The sequence below is a fragment of the Pangasianodon hypophthalmus genome, chromosome 8, assembly GCF_027358585.1.
Source record: "Pangasianodon hypophthalmus isolate fPanHyp1 chromosome 8, fPanHyp1.pri, whole genome shotgun sequence".
Classification (NCBI taxonomy): domain Eukaryota; kingdom Metazoa; phylum Chordata; class Actinopteri; order Siluriformes; family Pangasiidae; genus Pangasianodon; species Pangasianodon hypophthalmus.
In genome coordinates, this window is record NC_069717.1 from 18,630,376 (window position 1) to 18,638,392 (window position 8,017).

Here is an 8,017-nt window from a genome sequence, read left to right on the forward strand (position 1 = left end):
AAGGGAGGAGGACAGAAGGCCTGGAGTACGACCAACCGTGGTGTAGAGGAGGGAATTTTAGATACATCACCTGCTCGAGGGTAGAGAAACGCTTTGGCCAGACTTGGCGCAAAGTCTAAATAAGAAGGGGCCACAGAGAGGGCCTGTAGATCCCCAACTCTCTTAAGAGAGGAAATTACCAGAAGAAAGGGAGTCTTTATAGTGAGAAAACGATAAGAAATCCCCTCTATAGGCTTGAAAGGGGGTTTACAGAGAGCCTCTAACACCACAGCCAGGTCCCACGGAGGGACACAAGATAACGTGTAACTAAGGGGTGTCTGCCCACAGACTGACCACCGAGAGGGGCATGGTAGGTCGCAACGGCCGCCACGTAGACCTTCAAGGTGGAGTGGGTCAATCCTGCAGAGAAACGTGCCTGCAGGAACTCCAGCACTGTACCAACTGGACAGTTAACTGGGTCGAGCCGGCGGTCTCCGCACCAAGAAGTGAAAAGTTTCCACCTCAAGGCGTACAGTTTTCTCGTCGAGGGAGCTCTGGATTGGAGAATGTTCTCAACAACCTCGGCTGAGAGACCGGAAGCTATGAGCTGTGCCCCCTCAGAGGCCACACCCACAACTTCCACAACTCTGGGCGGGGGTGGAAGATGGTGCCCCCCACTTGTGAGAGGAGACCTCTCCTGATGGTAATCTCCCATGGAGAGCCGTCCAGAAGAGAAATCAGGTCCGAGAACCATACTCGACCCAGCCAGAATGGGGCTACTAGCAAAAGACGGACCTCGTCCCAACACAATCTCTCCAGAACTCCCGGGAGCAGAGCAACGGGGGGAAAGGCATACAGATGCAGCCTTGGCCAAATCTGTACCATGACATCCAGTCCGAGAGGAGCTGGATGAGTCAGAAAGAACCAGAGGAGACAGTGCGATGTCTCCTGAGTTGCAAACAGATCCACCTGAGCCTGGCCAAACACTCTCCATATCTGCTTCACCACGTTGGGGTGGAGCCTCCATTCCCCGGGCCTCAGCCCCTGCCTCGGGTGTCTGCTCCCATATTGAGATGTCCAGGGATGTAAACTGCTCTCAGCGAGAGGAGTTTCCCCTGGGACCACACAAGGATCTGGTGCACCAGCCTGTAAAGGGGGCACGAATGCAGACCTCCCTGGTGGTTGATGTAAGAGACCACTGCTGTTGTCCATCTCTTAGGTCTGGGAGAAAGTGTTTCAATGCTAGAAAAATGGCCAGCGTTCGTCGCTAGCATTACGCGGCGACAAGGAGCTCTGAGCACCGGGCCCTGGGACAAGAACCAAGGTTTCCTCCACATGTTTAAGGCACGTAGGTACCGCCGCGTGACCTTGATCATGCAGAGCGGGCTTCCCCTCGGGGAGAACCCCTTGGTCTTGAGCCACCACTGTAGGGGTCTCATGTACAGCAGGCCAAAAGGTATCACGTTGGACGCAGCTGCCATCAGACCCAGCAGTTTCTGGAACTGCTCTACAGTGAGTGACCGGCCTTCTCTTACTCTCGTGACTGCTGTGAGGATCGACTCAATCCGTGCAGGAGACAGACGTGCCTGCATCTTGGTCAAATCCCACACCACGCCCAGATAAGTGGTTCTCTGTACTGGAGAAAGCACACTTTTCTCGGGCATTTAGTCTTAACCCCAGCTCTTTCATGTGGGCGAGAACGACATCTCAATGCCGAACCGCCATCTGCTCCGATTGAGCTAATATCAACCAATCGTCGATATAATTCAGTATGTGGATGCCCTGGGGTCGCAGAGGAGCCAGAGCAGCATCCACACACTTTGTGAAAGTGCGGGGTGAGAGCGCCAGGCCAAACGGGAGAACCCGATATTGGTAAGCGTCGCTCCCGAAAGCAAACCTCAGGAACTTCCTCTGAGACACAACCTGTTTGATCATGAGCATCTTGAACTTCAAATGACGCAGATCTAAAATGAGACGCAACCTTCCACCCTTCTTCGGAACCATGAAGTACCTGCTGTAGAACCCGGACTCTCTGTCGTGAGGAGGGACCACCTCGATGGCCTCCTTCCTCAGGAAAGTGTTTACTTCCTGTTTCATTACCAGAGCCTGCTTGGGGCCCACCAGAGTGGGAAGAACCCCACAAAAATGGGGCAGTGGAGAACCGAATTGGATTCGGTAGCTTCTCTCTACAATATGCAGGACCCATTGAGACACATTTGGTAGAATTTTCCACACCGCAAAATAGTCTACTAAGGGAATCAGTCTCTCGAGACTGACATCTGGTGCCCTGAAGGGGCGGACCGACAGGGGATGGCCGAACTAGCTGCTCTGGAGAGCTCCGAAGAGGTAGCGAGCCTCCCAGTACCACTATGTTCCCGGGCGGAAACTGAGAGAAGCACTTGCCGGAGACCACTGTGCCTCGATCTCCCGAGGGCACTGAGGAGAGACGGGCACCATGTGATCAGGTGTACACTGTTCCTCCCCAGAGGGGCCTCCCCTCAGAAGTCCTGGGCCACAAGCATCAGGACTTCTTGGCCAAGGTCTTCTTAGACAGAAGAATGGTCCGCAGATCTGGCTTTGCCTTAAAAGACCCCGGACTAGAGTGTGGCTGGGCCTCCCGCTCCCGACGCGGGGGAGCACGGGAGACAACGATCTGTTTTCGTGCCTCCCGGTATGGGGAGCTGGCACACGGAGGGGGCTGCTCCCGCCCGGCAGCCCCAAGAGCAAGAGAATGGCGAGGGAGGAACCGGTGGAACGCCACCGCTTGTGTATGAGCCTCTTGGTACCAGTTGACGACGGAACTGACGGCGTCGCTGAACAGGCCAGAAGGTGAAAGTGGGGCGTCCATGAGAAAGGCCCTGTCCTTCTCTTTCATATAGGACAGGGTCAACCACAGATGTCTCTCCGCCGCCACCAGTGCTGCCGTGGACCTGCCAATAGCAGGGGCGGTCTCTTTGGTGGCACGGAGAGACAGATCGGCGGCTCATCTGAGCTCGGTGACATGCTCAGACGTAATTTCCATGCCCTCCTCTAACTCTTTTAGCAGATCGGCCTTGTAAGCCTGCAAAACCTCCATGGTGTGGAAGGAAGCACCAGCCTGACCCGCTGCCGTGTACCCCTTGCCCACCAGTGCTGAGGTGGTCCACAGCAGCTTGGAGGGCAGTGCCGGAGCCTTCAGGGACAATGCCGCGCCGGCGGACAGATAGCTTGCAAGCAGACAATGCACAGGCTGTGTGTATCCCCACCCGTAACCCCACCCGTAAAATGCTGCCTGCTCTCGCCCTCATGTTTTGCCTTTTTAATAGCTTTTGGCATAGTGCTTGAGAGACAAACAATACAAAATCAGACTGACACACGGAGAGCACTTGCTGAATGACAGAAAGCTGCTGCTGTATCCACCGTACGTGCTTTTAAGCTTCCGGGTCACTACGTCACCCCGCCCGTGACATCTCGCCCATCCATTGGACTGATTGCACACGTGATTCAGAGTTTGGTCACGCTGGGGTTCGTTCCCATAACATTTCGACGCAGTTCGAGTTCCTGAAGGGGAACAATCATATTGTGTGTGCATACATATGTTTTCTACCTCTGAGTAAAATTATTCATAAATATGGTATTAGCTTCGACTATGATGCTGATGACACATAGTTGTATGTTTCAGCAAAGCCAGATGAGAGAGCCAGATGAGAAAGTTGAGAAATGTGTAAAGGACATTAGACAGTAGATGCTTATTAACTTCCATCTACATAATTCTGACAGGACAGATATACTTGTACTAGGACCACATGCAGTATCTCTGGATGGCCTTTCAGTCATGTGCAGCAGTAAAAGACGTTGGTGTGACTCTAGTCTTTCTTTTGAAGCTCATGTAGATAATATCACTAGGATCGCTTTCTCATAAATATTGCTAAGATAAGAAATATAATGTCACCACACGATGCAGAAAAACTAGTTCATGGTTTTGTTACCTCTAGGTTGGATTATTGTAATGCCTTGATGTCTGGATGTTCCAATAGGTGCATAAACAAGCTCCAGTTAGTCCAGAATGCAGCAGCAAGAGTCCTTACTAGAACCAGAAGATATGAACAAATCACCCCTATCTTATCCACAATGAATTGCCTCCCAGTAAAATTTCACATTGATTATAAAGTACTATTATTGACCTATAAAGCACTGCATGGTCTCATGCCACAGTACCTGAGTGAACTTTTGGTCCTTTGTGATCTTCGATCAAATGGTGCAAGCTCTTTGTTGGTACCTCAAATAGTCAAGGCTACAGCAGGGGGCAGAGCTTTCTTTTACAAAGCCCCACAGTTATAGAACAGCCTTCCAATTAGTGTTTGGGATTCAGACACAGTCTCAGTGTTTAAGTCTATGTTGAAAATATATTTGTTTTGTCAAGTCTTTTATTAATAGATTTTTCTTAGTTAAAGGAGCAGGTCAGAAGGGATCATGGAGTGTTTTGGTGAACTGGGATGTTTGGATGCTGTCCCATACATCCCATACAGTGTCACAAACATATTTTAATATTCTAAAATGGTATTAAGTAAATGAATATTTTAACATGATAGGGTTGACATGTTAAACTTCACCACATCCAGCTACAAACACAATATGATCAAAATTTGGAAATATAAGTGTAGAAACTTAACGTTGCATGCAGCAATTATAAATCCATCAAATTAAAAAACTACTACTGACAGGAGAATGAGCAACAGCACACTTTGATTTTAATATCTTGTGGCAACTCCAGCATGCATGTATCAGTTGTGAATAGGTGAATTTATATTTATATATTATATTATATTATATTATATTATATTATATTATATTATATTATATTATATTATATTATATTATATTATATTATATTATATTAGCTGTTTAATGTTTGTAAACTAGTATGTAAACTAGCCATACCCCCCTCGCAAGCTGAGCAAACTCCAGTTTACAAATTACACTCACCTGTTACTCCATACTTTCTTAGCTTCCTGTATAAACATCGTTCATGTGGAAATTTGTTTAATCAGCAGTAGAAAATATAGGAGGAATTGTACTTTCTTACTTAACTATTATTTTGGCATATTTATACTTTACTTGACTAATATTGAAATTGAATACTTGTACTGTTACTTACTTACATTTCCAGGAAAAAAAATTAATTTGTATTCTTTTCATTTTTATTTGAATCTTTCAGTGTACTCATTACAAATCATTAAGGTCTCTTCTCTCATCCAGCCAATGACTGTATGCTATACAGTATATGAATCAAACGGGCTCAGTATTCCCTGTGTCCATGTGGGTTTCATCCAGGTTCTTCAGTTTCCTCCCACCTCCTAAAAACATTCCAGGTGGACTGGCTAAAATAAATTGCCCCTAGATATGAATGTGTGTGTATAGTGCCCTGTAATTGAACTGTGTACCATTCAGTGTGTATTCATGGCTTACACCTAGTGTTTCCAGGGTATTCTCTGGAGCCACCTCCAGCCTGACCAGGATAAAGTACTTAATTGACCTAAGCCACAAAAAAGAAAAGCATTGCACTGAAAAGTGATGAATTTACCAAATTCACATCAACATTGTAGGGGAAATGGTTCTGTTTATACAGGAAGCACTGTAATTGCAAGGTACCTACCAGTGATATAGGCAGTCGTGGCCTAATGGGGGGCAGTCGTGGCCTAATGGATAGAGAGTCGGCCTTGCAACCCGAAGGTGAACCTGAAGGTTGTGGGTTCGGGCCTCGGGTCCGGCAGGGATTGTAGGTGGGGGGAGTGAATGACCAGCGCCCTCTCCCACCTTCAATACCACGACTAAGGTGAGACCCTTGAGCAAGGCATCGAACCCCCAACTGCTCCCCGGGCGCCACAGCAAAAAAAAAAAAAAAAAAAAAAAAAAAGGCTGCCCACTGCTCCGGGTTTGTGTTCACTACTGTGTGTGTGCACTTGGATGGGTTAAATGCAGAGCACAAATTCTGAGTATGGGTCACCATACTTGGCCACAAGTCACTTCACTTCACCATAAATTTACTTAATCAGTCTCATACAATTACCAGTCTCAATAGTTAATCAGTCACATACAATATCCCCTTTTTAAGTTTAGAATTTTAATTAGAAACTAAAATGAGCAACCTTTAAGTGACTCAATTATTAAAAGCTCTATTTTAGTTGAGAACAATAATAGTCAATGACTTAGTAATAACCACAATAAGGCAATAACGTTCAATAATATAGCATTTACTGAAATAGAAAAGAATAAACACCAGTTAACTATTAACTATGAACAACCTAATTCTAAATAATGGACAGACAAAGAAGAGTTGCATGTGTGAGACAGAGAAAGAAAGAGAAAAGAAATGTGTGTGCGCAAGCGGGGGAAAGATAGAGTTTGCTTGTCTGTGTTCATGCTGAGCTTATAACAATTGAATTAACATGAACTATGTGAGATACATAGCCACACCTCCTGGTATGTGAATCAAGGAAAACAATAGGGAATAGAAATATGGTGGGGACTTTAAAAGACCTGCACATGGTGGATGGCAAGCCATAGAAACTAAAATATATTTGCAATGACAAAATAAGTTCCAGAGCTCAGTAACATTGATGGGAGTTTAAGTTTAAGTACGGTTAATTACAGAGTTTAAGTACAGTTTGGATTATTTTATCTTGACATAAATGGAGAACAGTGACAGAGTGACCGTGTCAGTAAACACAGAATGACATCACATGCAAATGTAAGAGAAGGAAGGTGATTTATTGCAGTGTGCGTGGGTTCCTTTGTTTATAAGAATGCTGATTTTAACAAACTGTTTTCAGCTTCAAATTACTTAACACAGTAAAACTTTAAAAGAAATAATAATTAACATTATCTTTTCCTGCCCAGATGAACAGTCTTACTTGGAGCTGGTTTTAGTTTGTCACGAGCACGAGGAGAATGCGGCTTGAGCCTTCGAGGCATCTGTTTGAATGACTGCCGATGCAGGCTTTGAAGAAATTGTCCTTGTGCAGTGTTCAGTGCTGATGAGTGGCAGTGTACCATGTTTTAGTTTGTCTTCACATGCATTTTGCATGATGGTCCGTCTGTGGATTCACTTCTTGAAGTTCAGTCGGCAAGTTGAAAGCCATTGTTTCGATTACTGTTAAAAGTTAACTTGTACAAAAAAGAAAGACCGAAACATGTGCAATGCTAATGGGTAGTACTGATTGATTTTACACCAATGGGAGAACTGAGCAATTGAGAATTGAGCATTGCTCTCATTACGATCTCAGATGAGAGAAAAGTGAGCCTCCTCTTTTCAACAAATCGTGCATGGCAATCAGCCTAAGAGAGAGAGCTCTTTTTACGGGCAATCCCGGTTGCTCTTTGGACCCAGAGAGTGTGAACAAAGACTGAAAGACTGAAGGTGAAGTCCTTTTGATGGATATACTCATTTTATGAACTTCCAGTTGCTAAAAGGTGCACCCCATATCTGTGGATGCATGGTACCTACAACTCAATGGATATGCAAAGTAAGCCAAATGAAATACAGAATTGTTTTTTGTAATTGTGTATACAATTACCTCATTTGGTTGACGTTTTATCCAAAGCAACAGGATACACCTGAGTGGTTGAAGGATAAGGGGCCACTGTATATAGTTTTTTCATGTGTGAATGATGTACTTATCTGAATCAGTTCAGTGAATAACATTTTTTATTGTGATGTACATGAAAAGGACATCTTTAGTGATGCTTAGTGATATGTGATATCTCACGTGTATGTATGTCTAAGTATGGACAGAGAATATACATATTTTTGTTATTTTCTTGGAATTTCCATGGTTTCAATTTTTGGTACTTATTTTTCTCTCTGCAAAAATTAATTTTTTTTACAATTACTTACACACATTTCTCAATTCTTTGTTCACTTTTACAAAACTTTTCACACAGTTCTCTTTAACAGCATGCAGCTCAGCACAGCAGTTAACCTCACAGCCAAAATGCACTAAAACACTTCATAAATGCCCCAAAACTAACTCCAAACAGAAGGTTCTCTCTCAACACA